Source organism: Falco biarmicus, chromosome 5 (assembly GCF_023638135.1).
Source record: "Falco biarmicus isolate bFalBia1 chromosome 5, bFalBia1.pri, whole genome shotgun sequence".
NCBI lineage: Eukaryota > Metazoa > Chordata > Aves > Falconiformes > Falconidae > Falco > Falco biarmicus.
This window is the reverse complement of record NC_079292.1, coordinates 184,351-204,631: the sequence shown is the minus strand read 5'-3', so window position 1 is coordinate 204,631 and position 20,281 is coordinate 184,351. Positions and strand designations below refer to the sequence as shown.

Here is a 20,281-nt window from a genome sequence, read left to right as displayed (position 1 = left end):
GCAGGAATCAGAGCAGCGGCTTTGGCGCTTTAGAGGACACAAGGCTTGGGTTCAGGGACACGGGGGAATGAAGGATGCCCGTGTCACCCATCAGCTGGGCTAAGGCACAGCGCAGCCTGCTCCGCTCTCAGGTGGACACGTGCACATCACCCTGACACCCGACTGCATCCCAGGCTTTATCTCCACAATTATTCAGTCCCCTCTGCTTCCCGTCAAGGAGCTGCCAGGCAGCGTAAGGCAGCCAAGGGCAAAACTTCAACTGGGGCAGCAAAAGAGCGGCAGAGCAGGCAGCTGCTGAGGGCCAGGGCGCAGCTCGGGCACATCTCGCCCACGCCCGCGCTGCTCCCATCAGGCAGCCTCAGCAGCACCGTGCCCGGAGTCTGTCTGAAGAGCCTTTGGTGAAGCGGCTGATGGAGCAGGTTCCCAGGACCTGCCTCCTGGCACGTCTCCATGAGAGCAGCAGCTGCCCTGAAAAGCAGAGATGCGCACCATGGGGGAACTCAGCCCCGTGGAGTCAGCAGGGGGGATCATCACACACACAGAGTCACAGAGCGGCTGGGGCTGGCGAGACTTCTGGAGATCATCTGGTCCAAGCCACTGCTCAAGCAGAGCCCGTCTTTATTGCAGGGAAAGAAACCGTCCCTGAGCCGCCTCGTATTACTGCTCTAGTGACTGATCAGCCCCAGGACTGACAGAGATGGCGGTGAAGCACGACAGGCTTTATTGCCCAGTCCCATGGGTTAGGGCCCTGAGGCAACGGAGGGGCAGATGTACCCTGCAAGCCCCCCGGCTACACCGCGAGCTGCCCGGGGAGGAGGGAGGCATTGCACCGGGGCAGCAGGACCCGAACAGCTCTGCGGGTCACTGCCTGCGACAGGCATGCAAACCCATCATTTCAACACCAGTACCAGCCATCCCTGGTGGCTTGCTCTCGCCACAGATGGAAAGCGGGTTTTCATGGTGGATTCAAAGAAAGCTGCCCTGGGAATCCCTCCCCCACTTGGAGGTTACTGTTGTCCCCCAAACAGCTGGAAAAGCAGCAAGGAGGAAATTTGCCCCCCTCCCCCTTGGCCCAGGAGGCTGAGCCTGGCCTCTCGCACGCTGCCTGATGCTTTACCCGCAGACCCAACCAAGCCCACAGAGCCAGGCCTGGGTGAACCAGCTCCACAAATCCAGCCCACCTAGCGTGGAGCAGAACAAACCTCCTCCCAACCCTGTTTTTAAGCCCCTCACAGATCCCACCTCCAGTGAGCGGCACATCCCACCCAGTGTCCGCACAGGAGCCCTCCCTGGCTGCACCAGCCCTGCCCCCCCCTGCCAGGGCAGCGACCCAACCGCCTCCTGCCACCTGCCACGCAGCTTGTCAGCTGCAGCCTCCATCAGTTCAACGGCCTTTCCCTGCGGCTGGCCTCCGGAGATGCCCTGCAACGCGACGGAGCCCACAGACCCTGTAGCTACACAACCCTTACCGTTCTATGTTTGTGCAACACCACAGCTGGTTGGGCCCCCAGCAGGTGTGAAACTCACCTCACCACAGGCAGGCTGAGGACAAACTTCACGCCCCAGACTCTGTCACAAACAGCAGTCTGACACAAAGCAAACGCAGACCTAATGGGGAAAGCGTCGGGAAATCCATGCCCTTCCAGGAGCAAAGGGCCACAGGGGCCTCTTGATCTCAGAGCTCCAAAGACACGACTCTCCGTTAAATACCACCCAGAAAACAGAGGGAAAACTTGTAAAGATGATCCAGACTCATTTCTGCACAAACATCTATGCAAGCTGTCTATTTTACTGAGGGGTGCCCCAGCTAAAACTGCCCCCAGAGCCAGGCTCCTCTCGCTGCGTTGGGACGGAATATCTTGCTTTCTCTCCGAGACAGCAATATGGGAACGTTGCATGTAAAAATCAGGCCACAGGCTGCTACAGACCAGTCAATTTTCATTGGGAAATAGCCCCACAGATACTTACCATCTCTACACAGAAGGAAGCAGGGATGACAGCCTGATTGGAGAGGTGGAGAGTTTTGGACGCATCTTGTAGGACTTCAATACTGCTGGAATTTATCTCACTCAGATGCACGTAGACAACCCGTTCTTCTCCAATGCTCACTAAACAGATATTCTGCTCCAGGAAGCAGGTAGGAAAGAAAAAAGAAAAGCAGGGGAAGTTAAAAAATATGAGACAGCTCTAAGTGTCCTCCTCGACTGGGCGATAAGTACGGCTGTTGGAAGTTTTCAGTGTTGCAAGGCTGAAACAGAAGGCCTGGGGCAAGTGCAGGCTCGGGAGTGACCCCATCTGAAAGCCACAAGCTCCCGTTCTCAGGGGACAGAGAAACCCTGGGTCCCACGCTCTCCTTTCCAGACCTCCTCCACAGTTAGCTCTCCTTTCTCTGCCTTGTGCCTGCTCCCGCTCCTTCTGCCGCTCAGCCTTGCCCCAAACCTCCCTGACCGCTGCTGCTGCACAGCGACACTTGGACAGTTACTTCTCTGACATTCCCAAAAATGCACCTCTGAAAACCAGCACAAGCCAGAAGCGAAGCAGGCTCTTCAGAGCAGAGATCGTGCAAGTTATGGCCTCTGATGTGTGCTTATGTGTATTCCTGGTATGGCATGAATAACAGGCATTAATTATTCATTACATCATTCAAGTGGTGTTTTTTCTCTTGACAGTCAGAACCAAAAGCTTTCTCCTTGCAGAACTGGCACAGACTACTGGAGGAGGAACACAGATCCCTTTGCTAAACCACCTTCCCACATCATTAAAAACAACGAGAATTTGTGCACTCTTGCGGTGGATTTCACTGGTTCCAAACACCTCAACACTTCAACAGGATCTGAATGCATAGAACTCCCAACACTGACCAGACGCCGTAGGATTCACTGGAGGGCACAGAGTACGATTTAACCGAAAAAGAAACCAGCTTCCACGATGTAAAACCTTTAATGATGTCTGGCTCAAGGAAGTGGTATTGACCGCTGTCAGAATCACCAGCCCAACTCAGCCAGAAGCAGCAGCATCCAGAAATGCTCATCCCTTGGCAGGGCACTGCTGCGTGCAACTAAGAGCCAAAAACCTCACCTACCAAGGCTGGGGCCTCCAAAATAAGGAACTGAAGCCATGCACGATGATGCATGTCTGGGCGATGCTGCCCAAAGCTCCCGGGAAGGAGGAGCTGCAGGGAAGAGCTGCGCCTCGCCAGCCAGCTCAGCTTCCCGGTGACAGCGGGACAGCAGCAGCAAAGGCAGGGCAGAGCCCTTTGGGGATGAGCGGAACAACATCTGGAGGATGCCCAGGAGAGCTGCCTTCTGTCAGCCTGTGTACTAACACCACGCATCCTCACCACCAAGGAGAGGGCTTCAGAAACGCTACCCCTTCATCTACAGGGTTCTAAAAGGGACAAGGAAAATGCCATGCAACAGCGTTACAGGCAACATGGCACAGGGAAAGGCAGCAACAAGCGATGGCAGCTCTGCCACCAGTAACGCCAGCGCTGGGATTTACCAGCTCCTTCATGCAGATGACACACGCCAGACTGGAGCTGGCACGCGTTCACCTGCAAACAAAATACCCGACAACGGAGCTGTGGAGGGACTCTGCACAGCCTGGATGAAAGATCTGTACCACGTTCTGCCTGAAACGGTGGTAAAGACCAGGCATCGACACTGGGCACCCCAGCCTAAGGCAAGAACGAGCTTTGAAGTTCTACTGGAACACACTGCAGCGATTCCCAAGGTCAGACTTGCAGCCATACGGGTAGGATCTGCCACCAGCGCAGGACACGTAACAAGACAGCCAGCTCTTCTGCCAGCCCAGAAAGCTTTGGGTGCGTCAGCTACCAGGGAACTACTGGAACTGCACTGCAACCAGAAGACAGACCTATAGAAAATGCAACGCATCTAGTCCTTTCTTTAGGCACAGCTACGCTTCTCCAGCTGAAATGCTCGCCCTTTGGGCAAAACATTGACACGTTCACGTCCAAACAGAAAAGATTAAGGTAAGGTCAACTTTCAATTTATAAATTGTTAGCCCAAGCGTAAAAGCTTTTCAAGGTACCTGTAGTTCAAAATCCAGCTGACATTTAAACAACTGGTTATTCCAGTGGGGAGAAACCCTCCTCTTTCGGGGAAGCATGCCTTCTGTTTGCAAGCAACTGTTTTGTCAAACGTGAGACTTCCCTGCAAAGCCTGCATTGCCTGGCCTTGCTGTTGACTGGTTTACATGCACATCCCCAGCAGCCAGGGTTGAGATGACCAGTGGCATCCAAGGGATTTGGCATCATCGTTTCAATTCGGTTTATAAAAAGTTTATATCCCTGCAATTGTTTTCAAAATGTCAGCCTTCCTTTCTGTTACAGAAAGCTTCACGTTCTCGGGAATCCTCTGATATCCCCTTCCGTGCTCAGAGAGAGGACAAGACATTTTAAAACAGCTGCTTCAAAAGTTAGTATCCTTTTAAATTAAAGTTTAATTAACTAAATTTGTTCTCGATTTCAGCCAGTGGAAGCCAGGACACCAGATACAACGTTCTCTTGCCTACACTTTGTTGTTGCTGCTGTATATGCCTGAATGCAAATGTCCTGTAGGAGCCTTTAGTCCAGGAATGCTTTGCCTCACCCCTTTTCAAGCTTGGTAGGGAAAAAAAAAGAAAAGAAAAAAAAGCTTGTGCTCCAGATGCAAGCAGTGTGGAGTCTCATGCGTCTTTGGCTGGGGCTTTTGGCAAAGAGATATGATGGATATTTCTCAGGCGGGATGGACCTGACTTTCAGGAAAGCTTAAATCCAGCTTTACAGAAATCATCATTTCAGCACGGTCTCTTACACCGCTCTTGCTTTAGTGGTATTCAGCGATGTCCCCGTGCGCTCCCGAACAAGAGTTCTAATGAAGCAGCGGTTGCTGCTCATCTCGTAACGCACGAGAGCGAGAGACCCAGGAATTGCTCTGGGTTTCAGACTGGGCTTGTTATCCCGCCTCACATGTCCGTAATTAAACACCATCTCAGACACTTAGATTTCCACCTAAGAGGACACCACCCTTCTCTAGGCATTAGCTGCTACTTATGCCATGAATCCCTTCTTTCCGTGTCCGCACCAGCCACGTATTGTCACGTTCTCCTTTTCCCTGGCAGAACCCCTGTACACTTTATGCCCACCAAGATGAGTCACACAAAGGCACGCATCTCGCCTAGCACTCACCAGCGGGGATCTTTCATTCCCAAACACTGAGACACTAGCCACAGTGTCCTGCCTTCCTATCGCCTGGGCTTCCAGCGTCAACGGGATCTCCACCGAGCTGTGAGGCTGGATAATCCCACACGGCACAGGGCTGGAGTACCACACAGCAGCATCCTCCTTGTGCTCCTATAAGGGACAGAATCAAAGACAACTTCAGAGTGACCTCTGAGGAAACTCCAAGCTTCTTAACATCCACCACAACGGCAATTCACCCACATTTTTAAAAATCCCTAGGAGAAAGCAGAAAGGCGCAACACAAGGAGCAAGATTTGTATGGGCCTAATTAGCATCCTCACAGGGTCCAAAAGCTGCTGCACTCACAAACGCCCACTCCGGTGCTGGCGGCCTCCTTGCAGCAGCTTTTCACAACCCTCCAAGTTCTCCTGCATGAAAGCACCCCAAAGACTAGAACCGAAACTGCTTTCTGAAGAGTTCAAACCGCTCCTGAAGTTCATATTCAGGTAGCTTCCCGTTCTCTCCAAAACTTTAGATTTGAATATAAAACAGCAAGGTCTTATCCAAACCCCGTTTTTTTCCTAATAAACCCCTCGATAACGACGTTTGAGGGCAGGAGGCGAACACGACGCCAAGCCTGAGGAAGGACTCCATAGCAGCCTGGAAGATCGTTCACAAGGGTCAGCACCCACTCGCAAGGGAACTTCAGAAAGCACCGTCCAAATGTCAGAACAGGGCTGAGCACGGGCAGTGGAGGAACGACACATCCGGGTGAAGAGATGACCAAAGGGAATTAGAGACACTGAGAGAATGTAGAAGTTGTTTACTCCCCAAACAGCATGAAACAGACACAAGGCATTTGTCTCTGCCAGATAGACATTTCCTACCTCTACGGCAATCGATCACCTCTAACTTCTTCTTACTCAACAGCCTCTTGTAAAGGAGGGGCAGCCCCAGACTCCCGTGGCAGAGGCTGCCCAGTGCCCTGCCCCAGTGCTCTCTCATCAAGCTTTGCCCCTCCCTTGCCCCAGGAGGCCGGCAAGGACCCTCCCACAGTCCCAGCAAGGCACGAGCTCTGCGGGAGCCTTCCCGCTGAGGACCAGCGCTCCCCAAAGCTCAAGGAAAACAAGACTCCCGCATCTCAGTAAAAGCAACTCCCTCCTCTCCTGTACCGCTCTCGCCCTGCCTGAAACCTCAGCCGCTTGCCCCCGCGATGGAGGGCACCAGCACCGCCTGCCTCTCGCAGTGGGTGACCAGCCTCTCCCAGCTCCTGCAGCTGCCTGGGTCCTCCACACACCAGCCCACACACTGACTCTTCCCATTCCCACTCGTTTTACAAAATTGCAGCCCAGGCACCCAGTGGGTGACTCTGCCGGGGAGAGGGAACAGCACCAGCAACTGCGTCCCTCTCGTCATTAAACTGGCACCCGCTGCGGCGCAACGGCATTGAACGACGCTGCAGCTTTTGGCTTAAGTCTGGGAACGTTCATGCTCAAGAGAACCAGAGAAACCTGAGCTCACCTGCCACACCAAGGACTAGTTTCCCCTCACCACTCCTGCCGTAAGCCCCTTTCCCATTTGCACACGCCTTCACTAACTGAGCCAGACCCCAGCTTTCAGCAGGCTGCTCGCCGCCTTCCAAGCAAATGCTGCATTTTGGGCCAACCCAGCACAAGCCCACCGCTTGCAGGGAGAAGCAGGGGCAGTCCTTTGGAGATTCATTACTCCTCACGTCCCAGACAACAGGCCAATAGTGAATATAATCACTGCTCCCTTAAAAATAAAATAAACCGAAAAAAAAAAGACAGAGGCATGGCCCTGAGCACTGAGCACAGGTGCCTCTCAACATGGGCTGCTTTCAAAGCACGGCTGTGCTCACAGCGAGCTGGGCAGAACTAGCTCGTTAAGCAACATTTCTCATTTGGAGCTGAAGCCAGGACACCCCACGCCAGGCAGCGTGCTGGGCATGGGTACGCGGGGAAAGGTGGCCAGCTGCAAGGAAAGCGCCGGTACCTGGCTGTGAGAGGCACGCCAACACCTCCTGGCCAACACCATCCACGCCCACCACCAGCGCCAGCTCGTATCGCCCCACCGTGTTGGAACACAGGGTGACCTGGTAGAGGAGAAGAGCGTCAGATACTTAATCACTGCCAGAAGCCATCAGCCACGCATGGTGTCCTCTGGCTCTCACCCACGGTCAGGAAAGGGAGCGATATTTTGCCTTAGTTCTCCTGCTGGTCCACGTGTAGACCACTGTCTTTCCGAGTAACAAAACTCTTCTGGCGATATCCGATTTATTAAGTACGCCTTGCATACCAGGGCATATGTAAGCTAAATTAAAGCACAATTCATGTTCTACTTGCCACTGGGACCAATTTTTACTCTCGACTACAACAGCATAAATCCAGAGGAAATCTGTTGACTTTCACAGAATGAGTCCAGCTTTACAGTGGGAAGCCGAGGGCAAAACGTGGCCCAGCAGCAGCTGTGCAGCTCATGGCTGCTGGAGCTTTTCCAGTCCTCGCTGCAGTGGATGCAACCATTCTGCTCCACACGAGAGGAAAGATAAGGCCGGGAAGAATAGCAAACTGCTTTATGCAATGACATCTTTCTTTTAACAGTCACCTTCTGTCCCCATCCTTCCTCGGCCCACTTTAAATCAAATTGCTCTAAGCAGCTCAGACACACATGCATGGCTTCTGTGCTTCACCGTAGGGTACATGACCCTTGGCTTACAACTTTGGAAACAAAACGGTGCTCCGCCCCAGAGTACCCCAGCTCACAAAAACCTAACACGAACACCGATCTCTTACTTGCGTTATGCCCAAAGCCAGCAGCACTACAGCCCTCCTGCGCACCAGTGAAGCTTCAGCTCCACCTGCTGAAGCACGTATGGCCGGGCTCGTGCCATACCTGGATACCCAGGGCTCCTTGGGAGCGGATGGTCCCCTTGCAGGGCATTATGGTGAATTCAGTTGGCTTGATGTGATGTTGGGCTCCCTTTCTCCAGGACGGGCAAGTGTTGTCTGATATCTGAGCAAAACTGGTGACGCTGCGCTGTCCTGAGCCTTCGCCAGGGATGCGAAGGTTGAAAGTCATGGGAACCAAGGAGGTGTTAGTGAGGCGACACGGCAGGGTGCGAGGAAAGCCTGGGAAGGTGAGACAAATATCAGTCAAGTCCCCGGTTATCCCGTGATTCCTGGTGTGACTCTCCTGTTAGGATAGACCGGTGCTTGTTGTTTATCTCTTTTCAGTGTGAATGAGAGGTAATGGAGAAGCTCAGGGAGGAGTGAGTTGTGACTGAAGTTGCTTTTTCCATGGATGGCACAGCTTGCTTCCTTGGCAATGGGCAGTGCCGTTGGTGCTGAAGAGCTGTCTCTACCTGTGAGGAGCTCTCTCACCTGCCCCCAAACCAGCCCCAACTCTTTCTCACTGATCAGTGTGCACCCAGACAGAGCATTTATTCTGAAAATTCAGTCTGTAAAATCCCCCATTAACTCCATGAACATTCCCCCAGTTTTCAATATATGAAAGTAGGGCATTGTCATGTAAGGAAAAGAAAGGATGAGACCGGGCACTACAACATGATGCATTGCACTCTAATGCAGTTTCTCTAGGCAGGACCCTTAAGGCATCTCCTGTTTCTGGGCAACCAGACTGAGCACATGACAACTCGGCCCACCTCACTGCAGGCAAACCTGATGCTTCCTTAGAAATGAGCAGGAACTGTGTCTCACCTTACCTAACAAACGGGGACATCACATCCACACTGCCTTTGATTACTGCCCACAAAGCCTGACATCACTCCAGCTCTGACACTTGCTTTCCACAACGGAAAACCAGTGGTACAACCACACTGGGTGAGGGGGTGGCTGTTCTGCAGAGGCAGGACACCAGCCCGCAGCTTGGTCTGGAGCGGACACCAGCTCTGCCAGAAGACACCTCCCATGCCCTGCTTACCAAGTGCTATTTGAATAAAGACAGGGAGGAAAACCACCTGCAGACACAGCAGATAGTTCCTCTGTGCCCAGCAGCAGTGACCATTGCCCACCGCCAGCAATTACTCCGGCAGGGAGGCGGGGGTGGGGCACAGAAAGGACATGCACCGACTGACCCACTGCACAGCCCCAAATGGGACCGAAGTCACCAGATGCAGACAACAGCCAGCAGCACAGTGACAAGAAGCAAAAATACAATAGCTGCCTTCAGCTGGAAAGGCCTTGTTAATGAAATCAGATTAAAGTAGGATGAACCTCCTATTACACAACCGCATTTCTGCCGGTGCGTTTCTTGTGGGTCTATTTATTCAAAAGGAAGCAGAGAAGTGGCCGAGTGGTGATGCAGGGAGAGGGGGAAGTGGCTCAGGGAAAGTATTGAGATTTCCTAGAAAGTCCACGAACCGCATGAAACCACAGAGGCATCCTGGGCACAGAATGATCATGGCCCTTCAATCAATCCCCAATTGATTTCACATGTAAACTTTAGATCATCTCAGTACAAAGCCTTTTCTCTGAGACTCGAGATGGAGAATCAGAATCTGCATTTCAGTGGAGATGCTCTGGGTGCTCAGCCACCGGCTCCGTCAGTGGAGCAGTGCTTCGGCTGGGGAAGGAGAAGGAGCCCACATCTCTGGAGACATCACTGCCCAAACCAATGCCGAGCTACTGCCTGGGCTTATTACCGGGCAGGTGATAACGAGGAGCCCTCACAGCACAAATTAACAGCTCACACTAAAGGTCAAGTGGGTAAGTGGTGTCCTCGCCTTGCAACAGGAACGTTCACCCTGAGCAGCCACAGGCTAGCGTGTGGCTCCAACTCCCTTCTCCTGCAGCCCCATCCCCTGGGCCCTTCTGGGACAAGGGCTTTCACCATCATTCTGCCGCCAAGGATTGGGAGGTTGGGGCTGAGCAGGCTCTGAGGGCACCAGGAAAATCCTGACTTTCTATTCCTTTGGTCCTGTTTGATCTCACGGCAGCAAAATACCACCTGAGCAAGCGGCAGCCCTGGTTCTAACACCCTGAAGGCTGCTGTGGAGGAACACAAGTGACAGACGCTCCCAAAGCGCTTCATTTCAGTAAGGCACAGACCTCCCCACCAGCGGTCCAAGCCCAGGGCACACTCACCAAAGGAGACGTCGCCGAATGGAGGGAAGGTACATGGAAAGGGAAGTCGGTCCGATGACACAGCCCCTGTAAGGACAAAGGCAGAGGAGGAACTGGCTTGGTTAAAAAGAACTGCAAAGTGTTCGGCTTTCGTTACCACCGGGACGGATAGAAGCTGGTCTCAGCAGCACGGTGGGTTTCAAATCAACCCGTCACCCCTGCGCTCGGCACAGCATCCCTGTGCACAGGGGCAGCCAAAGCAACGTGGTCAGCAGGTGGCAGCTGCTGAGGTGGCTCAGGGCACCAGGGCAGGCAGGGTACACCCCCAGGTTGCTGCTGGCCCAGTGAAGGACCCTGAACAAGTGATGGCTCTGTGCCTCAGTTTCCCCATCTGTCGTGTGACGGGCAGAGCTGTCCATGCAGAAGCAGGTTCATTGTAACTAGCCCTCTCAGCCACAGGTTCCCTGCTTTGGTATCTCTTTGCTGGAACTGGCCTTTCCACGGGCTAGATGGACATCTTCCTCAGACCCTATTCCACACTACCATTATGCGTGCAGGATTCTGAGGCACGAATCCACAGGAGCCCCAGACATCTACTGAGAAACGCAGCACAAGTTCTACACAGTGGATGGCGGAATCTTGGAGGAAAGTATCAGCTTGTCACCAGTGCACCGGCTGACACATCCAAGAGCAAGACTATTTGCACCACCAAACATGAGTGTCCTGAAGCCACCACACCAGCCCGCCCATCCCTAAATTCAGAGAGGTTCCAAACTCCCAAACTCACCAACATCCACTGAAATCAGCACTTGAAGCTGCACAACATTCATTAATTTCATGGTTGATGCCAATCAATGCCAGCTCTGCCTCTTGGTGAAAAAAACAAATACAGATCAAGGAGCACAGTGACCCGTGCCTCCTAGTTTTATTCACAGGACTGCCACCGGGTCTCTCGTACACATGAACAGACCCCAGCCTCCCGCAGGAGGGACCTGCACTCACCCGTGGTGTCCCAGTTCCAGCATCCCTTTCTAAAGAGCAAAAGAACAAGCGTTCAGGACCTCGTCAGGTCTGTTTCCAAGCAAAGAGTGATCACCTATGGTTTGGGCATCTTCTGACTGCACGATCAAAAAGCACTCAAAATCTGACTTTCAGGAGTTTCAGTCCCATGCTAATTCTCGATTCCTGGAGCTGAATCCGTTCCTGAGAACAAGTTAGGTAGCAAATCCCTTCTGGCAATGAGGTTCCCTCTCCAAGGACCTCACGTAATCAGACTTAACCTGCCAAGCCCCAGCATCCTACTCTGGATGGAGCAAAGGGAGCAGACATGCTTTCCGTAATAGCACTTGCCAAAAGACAACAGAAAACTGCCTCCAAACCAGCCACAACTGGGTCTCACACTGGGAAACTGCCAAGGGTGAGCCTTGCAGCGAGGGGGGAAATAACTGCCGTTTCTGCTGAGCACACAGGAGCTGTGCTCAAGGAAGTCAGACCTGAAGGACTGCCCAGAGGGCTCGGCCAAGCAGCCAGCCCAGAGCCCTGTGCGCTACAGCCGGTAACAGCGCAGCTTGCAAGAGAACGGGGGAAGAGGGCAGTCTTTATGGCAACAGCCACATCTTCCAATAGTGCTTCTGAAGGGAGATCGGGGTCCTCGCAGAGCAGGAAGGAGCACAAGGTAGGAGAGGAACCACCTGCACTCCCACCGCTGTTCCTTCCTCTGCAGCCCCATGTCCCACCAGCCAGCTCATCTCCACTCAAAAGAACTGGGAGTTTTTCCCTCCCTGGAGAACTAAATCCAGTGCACAACCCCCCCTGAAGAGGGAGGCTCGGCTTGCCCCGGTGGGTGGGCATCTCAAAAGCATTTGAAACAAACAGCTTGAGTTGTGGGGCTGGAGAATGAGAGATAAGGGCTGGACAGGGGTCCTTGGAACAAAGGCAAGACAGAAAGCAAGGAGGCAGATGCCATCTCGAGGAGAGGAGTCTGCAGTGGGAATTACTGTGGAGGCACCCCCCAGGCTCCTGTAACCCTCCTCACCTGACGGTCAAGGTCACGGGCTCAGGGGACCCATCCACACTGAACCGGAATCCTTCTGTGAACTGCCCCAGGGCGGTGGAACTGAAGGAGATCTGGATGACTTGGAGGACATCTGGTAAAACGATGCCCTCCTGGGGGAGAAAGGAGAAGCAGGAGCCCAGAGCGGTCGCCGGAAGGACCAACTTGGAGGGGGCATCAATGACTCCTTTGTTAAACAGGATCACCTGCAGCAGCAAGAAAGCAAAATGGAAATACATGAGGAATCTTCTTTCCTTACAGAAGGCTGATTTGTTTTCTAATTAAACTTCTACAAAAGGCAGAAGATGCTGTGTGCTGCTGCTTGGCTGAAGCCAAAGAAAACACAACAGGACAGTTTCTGCCTTTGGGTTTTTGCATGCAAAAAACCCCAGTGATAACTTCACATAAACAGAGTCACTCTGGGTTTATTCCACTGACACAGAGCAGTCCGCTTGGACTTGCAGGGCTGAGGATGTGCTCAGCATCACCAAGGCGATGCAGACCTGCCCCAAAGAGCAGCAAAGGGCGGTCGCAGCATTACAGCGAATCGTCACCTAACTGCTCCCGCTCCAGATGAGCCCAGTCCTGCCAAGGGCAAAACACATTCAGCTCCCGTTACAGCCAGCAAGTTTACTGGATGTAGAAAATACCTTGGGACAGCCCCATAACCAGCTTCAGCAGCACTCCCCGACTCTGCTAGGGTACGTCAGTGAGGCGCATTTTGTTCTTTTCTTTGATCTGAGAGTCTCTTTGTCTTTGCTCAACCAGACATGTCAAGAAAGGATGAGAGTGAGGGGCATAGCAGCTCCACCTGCTCTAAAGAATCTCTTTCATAAATATTCACAGCCATCATCTACTAATTTACCATTATTTACTGTTCCAACAAGCTACACAATCCTGCAGCATTTGCTGAGATTCAGCAAGAAATGCCCACACCTGCCTGTGAGTATCAGCACACTGGTGGTCACCAAACCTACCCAAAGCAAAGCTCTACAGTTTCCGAAGGCTGCAGGTGAAATCCGGCCATTTCTGTGGACTTATCTACCTGCTTGGCAGTTATTTTCCCTAAGTTTTGTCCTCGCAAAACCTGTCAGAAAAACTGAGACAGAAGCAGAGGTACAGCCCTTATTTTTTTAATTTTGCAGCTGCTGTTGAAAACATTCCTGTATTCAAATTCTGCACTGGTAACTTGGAAACTACTCATATGTTTTACACCTTAATTACAAATTGCACTTAGGGATCCTACACTGAAGTTTACCTCCAGTCTGGCTACTTAATACAGCACTTGGAGTATCATCTACTTATTCACATTTTCTCCAGTAATGAAACCAACACATTGATATATATAGAATCAATAAAGAATCAGCATTAAAAAATGCATACATACAGAGCACAATATTTTGGCAAGAAAACACCTTAACGTGTCCTTCCCTGCAACAGTCAAGCTTTTGAAAGTGTCTGGCACGATGTACTGCCTCATTTTCTACCGCCTCCAGTTGCTGTATCATGGGGGTTTTTTTGGTTGGTTTTTTTTTGAGAAAACTTGCCACCATCGGCGGGGGGAGGCAAATACCCAGAAAGCTCCTTTGCTTCATTTCCAGAACTGCCCTGCTCTGTTCATAGAGCCAGAGGGGCACCAGGTCTGAAGGGTGGCAGGAGGCTGCTCAGCAGGGACAGTGCTCCCGGTGCCTGCGCGGGCAGCTCTGCGCGGGGAGGCTGCCCGGCTTCCCTCCGGCGCCAGGATCCAGCAAGTTGCGCTTCACTGAAAGGTGTTTGCAACGGACTCGAGTCGGAACACAACACCTTTGTTCCAGCTGCTTTTTAACCGCCAGGGTACCAGGGCGCAGTGCATCTAGGGCTGAAACAAAAGCCTCTGGATCCTGACCTTTTTGACCCGGTGTTGCTATCATGTGTCAAGGGCTGGATTTTCTGCATGAAGCCTCCCAGCTGGTCTCAAAGGGAGGTTGCCAAAACGCAGGGATCGGGGCTTTGTGGACAACATACACACCTTTCAGACCCCATCAAAACTATCCAGATTCTGCAAAAACTCCCACATTTAACTTACATCAAATAATGCGTGCACATAACTGCCTGTGTTGCCAGAAATCCAGCAGGTGCACAAAGCTCACTGCTGCCCCAGGGGCCATCAGGATCCACCCCAACCCCAGCAAGCCCCACTGCTCACCTCGTAGCTGGGGGCTGATGCAACAAAAACCTTCCCGATGTCCAGCTGGTCAAAGCTGAAGCGCAGCTGGGGCCCTATGCCGCTCCCTTTGATGCGCAGGGGCAGCCTGGTCTCACGGCCTGGGGAGAGGTTGCCATGTCAGTACAGAATTCCTTCGGTTCGCCTGGATTTTCCAGGCAGCCTCGGAGTCAGTCCCCGACTCCGGGCTGGGTGGCACCAGCACTAGATGCTCCGCGAGAAGATACGGGACCCTTCTCTTCCCTCAGCAGATCAACTTTGCGGCTGGTTTCTAACTTCTGACGGAGCCCTTGGGCTGGTTTGTAACTTAGCAATCAGTTTGCACCCTCAGAAAGTGATGCTGCATATAAAACATGATTTCTGAATTCCTTCCCATGCACTTAAACGAGCTTTGAAATCCATTCAGAGAAGGCACAAAGCTCACAAAACAGAGCCGGAGAGAAAAATCTGCTGTCTGTATCGCTGCAATCGGAGACGACCGCACGGGAGCTGAGAAGTATGAGCCCAAGCAAGGCAGAGCAGCCTGCTGACAGCGATACCCCAGCAGCCTGCTGACAGCGACACGCGCACCCGAGCGCTGCCTCAAGCAGGCAGAGCATCTCAGCCACCACCTGCGCCTAACGTAGGGCTCCGTACCGGGGTGCTCCAGGGCTCACCGCCTGCAGCAGCGCCTTGTTAAGACGGGGCTTTACGGTCTCCAGAGAGCAGCACTCACCTGTTCCCACCATCAAACCAAGAGCTCAGCTTTGTAAAGACGCCCCACCTGAAGCATACTGAGCAGTTACGGAAAACCAGCCTCCTCGCTACTGAAACCAGATAAGCTCTAAGTGTACTGCTAACACACATATCCCTTGCTGCAAAGGCAACTGAGACCACAAGGCTTACAGCTGAACTCCAGGATGCTGAGTTTCTTCCTTAAGTCTGCTAAGATGGCATAGTGCGGGATCTTTCAGTCTGAAGCCTTTCTTGAACCACTGGAGCAGCCTAAAGTGCCTGAATTCTAGCTCAGATTTTGGCTTAGGTCCCCCTGCTGTTATAGATTTGCTAATAAGTTAAGATTGATTGACTTTATTTGATTGATTATTTGATTTTATAAAATCAATCATGTAATAGAAATATAAGAGGATAAGAAAATATATTTTAATGAAACTTATAGTTATAGTAAAAAGCGGCTATAGAAAATCCTCTGTACAGCCCCGTACCAAGGCCGGAGGAATTGGTCAGAATCACCTAGTAGGAATGTTTAGAACTTAGATAACAGACTTAAGATTTGAGATGATTGTTTATATGTAACCTAGGAGGATGTACTAAAATGTCAAAATGAGAATTTATGTGAACTGGGGAGAGTCGAGCGAAGCAACCCATAGTTGCTGGCCAAGAAACAGTTACCTCAAGTGGCAGGTAATTCCGGCAGGGGGAGATCAAGACCACCGACTCACATACCACCTACCCAAATCGTACCCCAGACCCATTTCCGGACCTTTCTAACCTTTACTGCGCAGAATCGGATATGGGAGGAGAGTATGTTAATGATTTATGGGAAATCTTACGATTATGCATGGATATTTAATGAATATGTATGAATGAGTTCTATATAAGGTGTATGATTTTGAACCATGGTGTGCGTCAATCGTGAGGGGACTCGCTCACGCACCCGGCCGTCCATAAAGAAATGTCTGCTTATCTACATCACATTGGTGTCGATAAGTTCTTCATTCCGAGATTTCGGTAACAGTTTTGGCGACCCAGATGGGACCTCGCTGAAGGAGACCGGAGGAGTCGGGGACCTGATCGGTTCCAGCCGGCACCGAGGACTTCTCGGGGATACCCATCGATCCCCGATCCGTAAGGCTCTTCGCGACGTTCCCTGGATTTTGGTAAGACACTTCTTCTTGTAATTGTAGTAAGTGGGTAGGAGTCCCACTATAATAAGTGTATGGTAAGGAGTGGGTTGGAGACCCACCAGTGGGTTTGAGTCTCACTGAGTAAGTCTGCCTGTCAGACGCGGTGAGAGCTGCGCAGGGTTGGACTATAAGGATCCTTGTGGAAGAGGAAGCCTAGGCGCCTGCCCGTAAGACATAAGCGAAAGCTATTGCAGGGTTGGACGAAAGTGGAAACAAGAGAAACTACATGCTCTAGTGTTCTCTAAGGTAGTGCCTCTAACAAGAAGTTAGGAGGGGTTTTTCTTCTGATACAGAATTGTTTATTGTGTCTGTGTATCGAGAAGAAAATTAAGAAGTGTGTAATATTGTGTTTTATGTCTTTGTTTAAAGTAACAATTGTGGAAAAGTGTGAGTGTGGCTGTAAGGGTGAGACGTGCAATTAAGCACGAAAGCGAGTGTGGAGCGTGGATCCGCGGATCGGGGAGACAGAGTTGAATAACTGTGTATTGTACTGTGAGTGATTATACCATGGCATCTAAGTTAACTCGGTTGTTTAAAAGTAAAAGCATGCGTAATCTTGCTGTAAATGATAAAATCCCGAAAAACTCTCCATTGGGATGTTTATTGGCACATTGGGGAGATTTATATGAGGATTTGCCAAAAAGCCAGATGATTGAGTATTGTAATAATTGGTGGCCTCTGTATACATTGGAAAATCAGGAAAAGTGGCCCATAAATGGAACACTGAATTATAATACTATTCTGCAGTTAATGTTATACTGTAAAAGGGAAGGGAAATGGAGTGAAATGCCATATGTGGATTTGTTCTTTTACCTGAGACAGAGAAAAGACTGGCAGGATGAATGCAAGTTAACTGATGGAGATAATTTTGTGATGGCTGTAACTGCTGATAACAAGAAAGTAAAAAGGTGTTGCTCAACTTGTGAGATCGGGAAAGGTTGTTTAAAGAAAAAGATTGTCACTGAGAGTGATGATGGACCAGAATTAGATATATCCCCTCTTAGGAGAGAAAGGAATCAGGGTCGAGAATCTAGGGCACGAGAACAGGCGATTGAACCGGATAGCAGTGGAACAGGAGATGTGGAAGAGAGATTATCGGAGATTGTAATTCATACTCCTGTTTCACGGAGAACTCGGCAACAGACACAGACTATAGCTCCCCTGCGACAGGGAGTTGGTAGTGATGGACCGGTCTATGTGAAAGTACCTTTTACAGCTATGGATTTGATGACTTGGAAGCAGGCAGCAGGAAATTATAGAGAAGATCCTGAAAAAGTGGGCAAGGTGGCAGATACTATAACTAGAACACAGAATCCAGACTGGAATGATTTACAGGTGATCCTGGATAATGTGTTAGATGATACAGAGAAGCAAACGGTATTAAAAGCTGGTAAAGCTCAGGCAGAGTTGGATGTGATGAGTGGAATTACAGGTGGAACAATAGAACAGAATTTTCCATCTGGGGATCCGCAGTGGGATCCAAATAATGTAACACATAGAGAAAGACTGAGACGGTATCAGAAATGGGTTTTATATGGGATTAGACATGCCATGCCTAAATCTCTGAATTGGTCTAAATTATATGAAGTAAGACAAGATAAAAATGAATCTCCCTCAGCATTTTGGGAACGATTAAAGGAAGCTGCCAGAAAACATACTGATTTGAGAGTGGAAACAGAGGCAGCACAAATGCAACTGGCTTTGATTTTTATGGGGCAATCGGCACCAGATATAAGGAAAAAACTCCAGAAACTGGAGGGAGAGAATTCAAGGAGTTTGAATACAATGCTGGAAGTCGCATGGAGGGTATATAACAACAGAGAAAGAGAAGAAAGAAAATCAAGGAGAACAGATTTATTGGCAGTAATGACAGGAACGGTAGACAGAGGAAGGGGCAGAGGAAGAGGACGAGGATTTAATGGGAGGGGAGGTTGTATGCACTGTGGCCATCGGAAATTTAATACCCCCTTAGGAGTAAATCAGTGTGCTTTGTGTAGAGAGGAAGGACATTGGAAAAAGGATTGCCCTAGAAACAAGAGTGTTTCTCACGACCTTGCCAAGATAATGATTTTAGACGACTGAAGGGGACCGGAGGGGAACCCAGCTGAACCTCTGGTTAAAATTTAGCTGGGAGATAAAGAAGTTAAATTTTTAGTAGATACAGGAGCGACATTTTCGGTATTAAATACATGTAAAGGAAAAATAGGAAAAAAACCAGCCAATATAATAGGAGCAACAGGGAAAGAAGAAAACCAGGCCATTCCTACAACACCTAGATTTGAAATTTGGAAATAAGATAATTACACATGAATTTTTGTATGTACCAGAATGTCCGATACCCTTGTTAGGAAGAGATTTGTTGTCTAAATTAAATGCACAAATTGTTTTTGATGAAGGAGAACTTTTCTTGAAAATACCCGAGTCAAAAACGGGAGAAATCTTGATGATACACGAAAGAGTAAAGGAACAAGAAATTCCACCGGAGGTGGATTTGGCAGTGATCCCTACTGTATGGGAAACAGATATTCCTGGTAAATCGAAACTAGCAGAGCCTGTTAAAATAGATTTGAAGGAAGGCGCAGGAACAGTGAGAATTAAACAATATCCAATCAAATCAGAAGTGAGACAGGAATTGAAGAAATTGAGTGATAAATTTTTGGAGTATAACATTTTGGAAGAATGTGAATCTGAGTATAATACTCCTATTTTACCAGTCAGAAAACCCTCGGGTGAATATAGGCTGGTACAAGACTTGAGAGCAGTAAATCAACTAGTTAAGGACATTTATCCTGTAGTAGCAAATCCTTATACACTGTTAACAGCATTAAGGGACACTTATCAACGGTTTACAGTGCTTGATTTAAAAGATGCTTTCTTTTGTATACCTTTGGAAAAAGAAAGCAGAAAACTGTTTGCTTTTGAATGGGAAAATCCTCAAACCGGGCGAAAGATGCAGTTGACATGGACTAGATTACCCCAAGGATTTAAAAACAGTCCAACTATCTTTGGAAATCAATTAGCAAAGGAACTTGAAATGTGGAAACAGGATAAATCAAGAGCTGGGCATTTACTTTTACAATATGTGGATGACATATTGATTGCTACAGAAGAAAGACTTACCTGTATACAGGTGACTATCGACCTCTTGAATTTCCTGGGACTAAATGGATACAAAGTGTCCAGGAAGAAAGCCCAGACAGCCTGCCAGACTGTGATATATCTGGGCTTTGAGATTTCAAAAGGACAACGACAATTAGGAAAAGATCGCAAAGAAGCTATTTGTGGTATACCTGAGCCGAGAAATATTCATGAACTCGGAGCGTTTTTGGGAATGACTGGGTGGTGTCGCCTTTGGATCATGAACTATGGGCTAATAGCTAAACCGCTGTACGAGGCCCAAAAGAATTCCCCCTTTGCATGGGGCCCACAACAACAAAAGGCTTTTGTAGAGTTGAAACGTGCCTTAATGTCTGCACCTGCCTTGGGACTGCCGGATCCAACCAAAGATTTCCAGTTGCTTGTTCATGAAAGGCAACACCTTGCACTGGGAGTGTTAACTCAGAGGACAGGAAGCTGGAAACGACCAGTCGGATATTTCTCTAAACAACTGGACACAGTGAGTAGAGGGTGGCCAAACTGCCTTCGAGCAGTGGCAGCAACAGTGATGCTCATACAAGAAGCTCGGAAATGGACTTTGGGAAGAACAATAACAGTCTATGTCCCACACATGGTGATAACTGTCCTAGAACAGAAGGGGGGACACTGGCTGTCTCCCAGCCGAATGATGAAGTACCAGGTGGTATTGACTGAACAGGATGATGTGATTCTAAAGAC

General features: G+C 50.0%; 1 pseudogene; it reads right to left on the bottom strand.

Annotated features, from left to right (window-relative positions):
• Window positions 1-212: 212 nt before the first annotated feature.
• The window catches only part of LOC130149619 (hydrocephalus-inducing protein homolog), a 68,134-nt pseudogene continuing 48,065 nt past the window's right edge, over window positions 213-20,281 (bottom strand).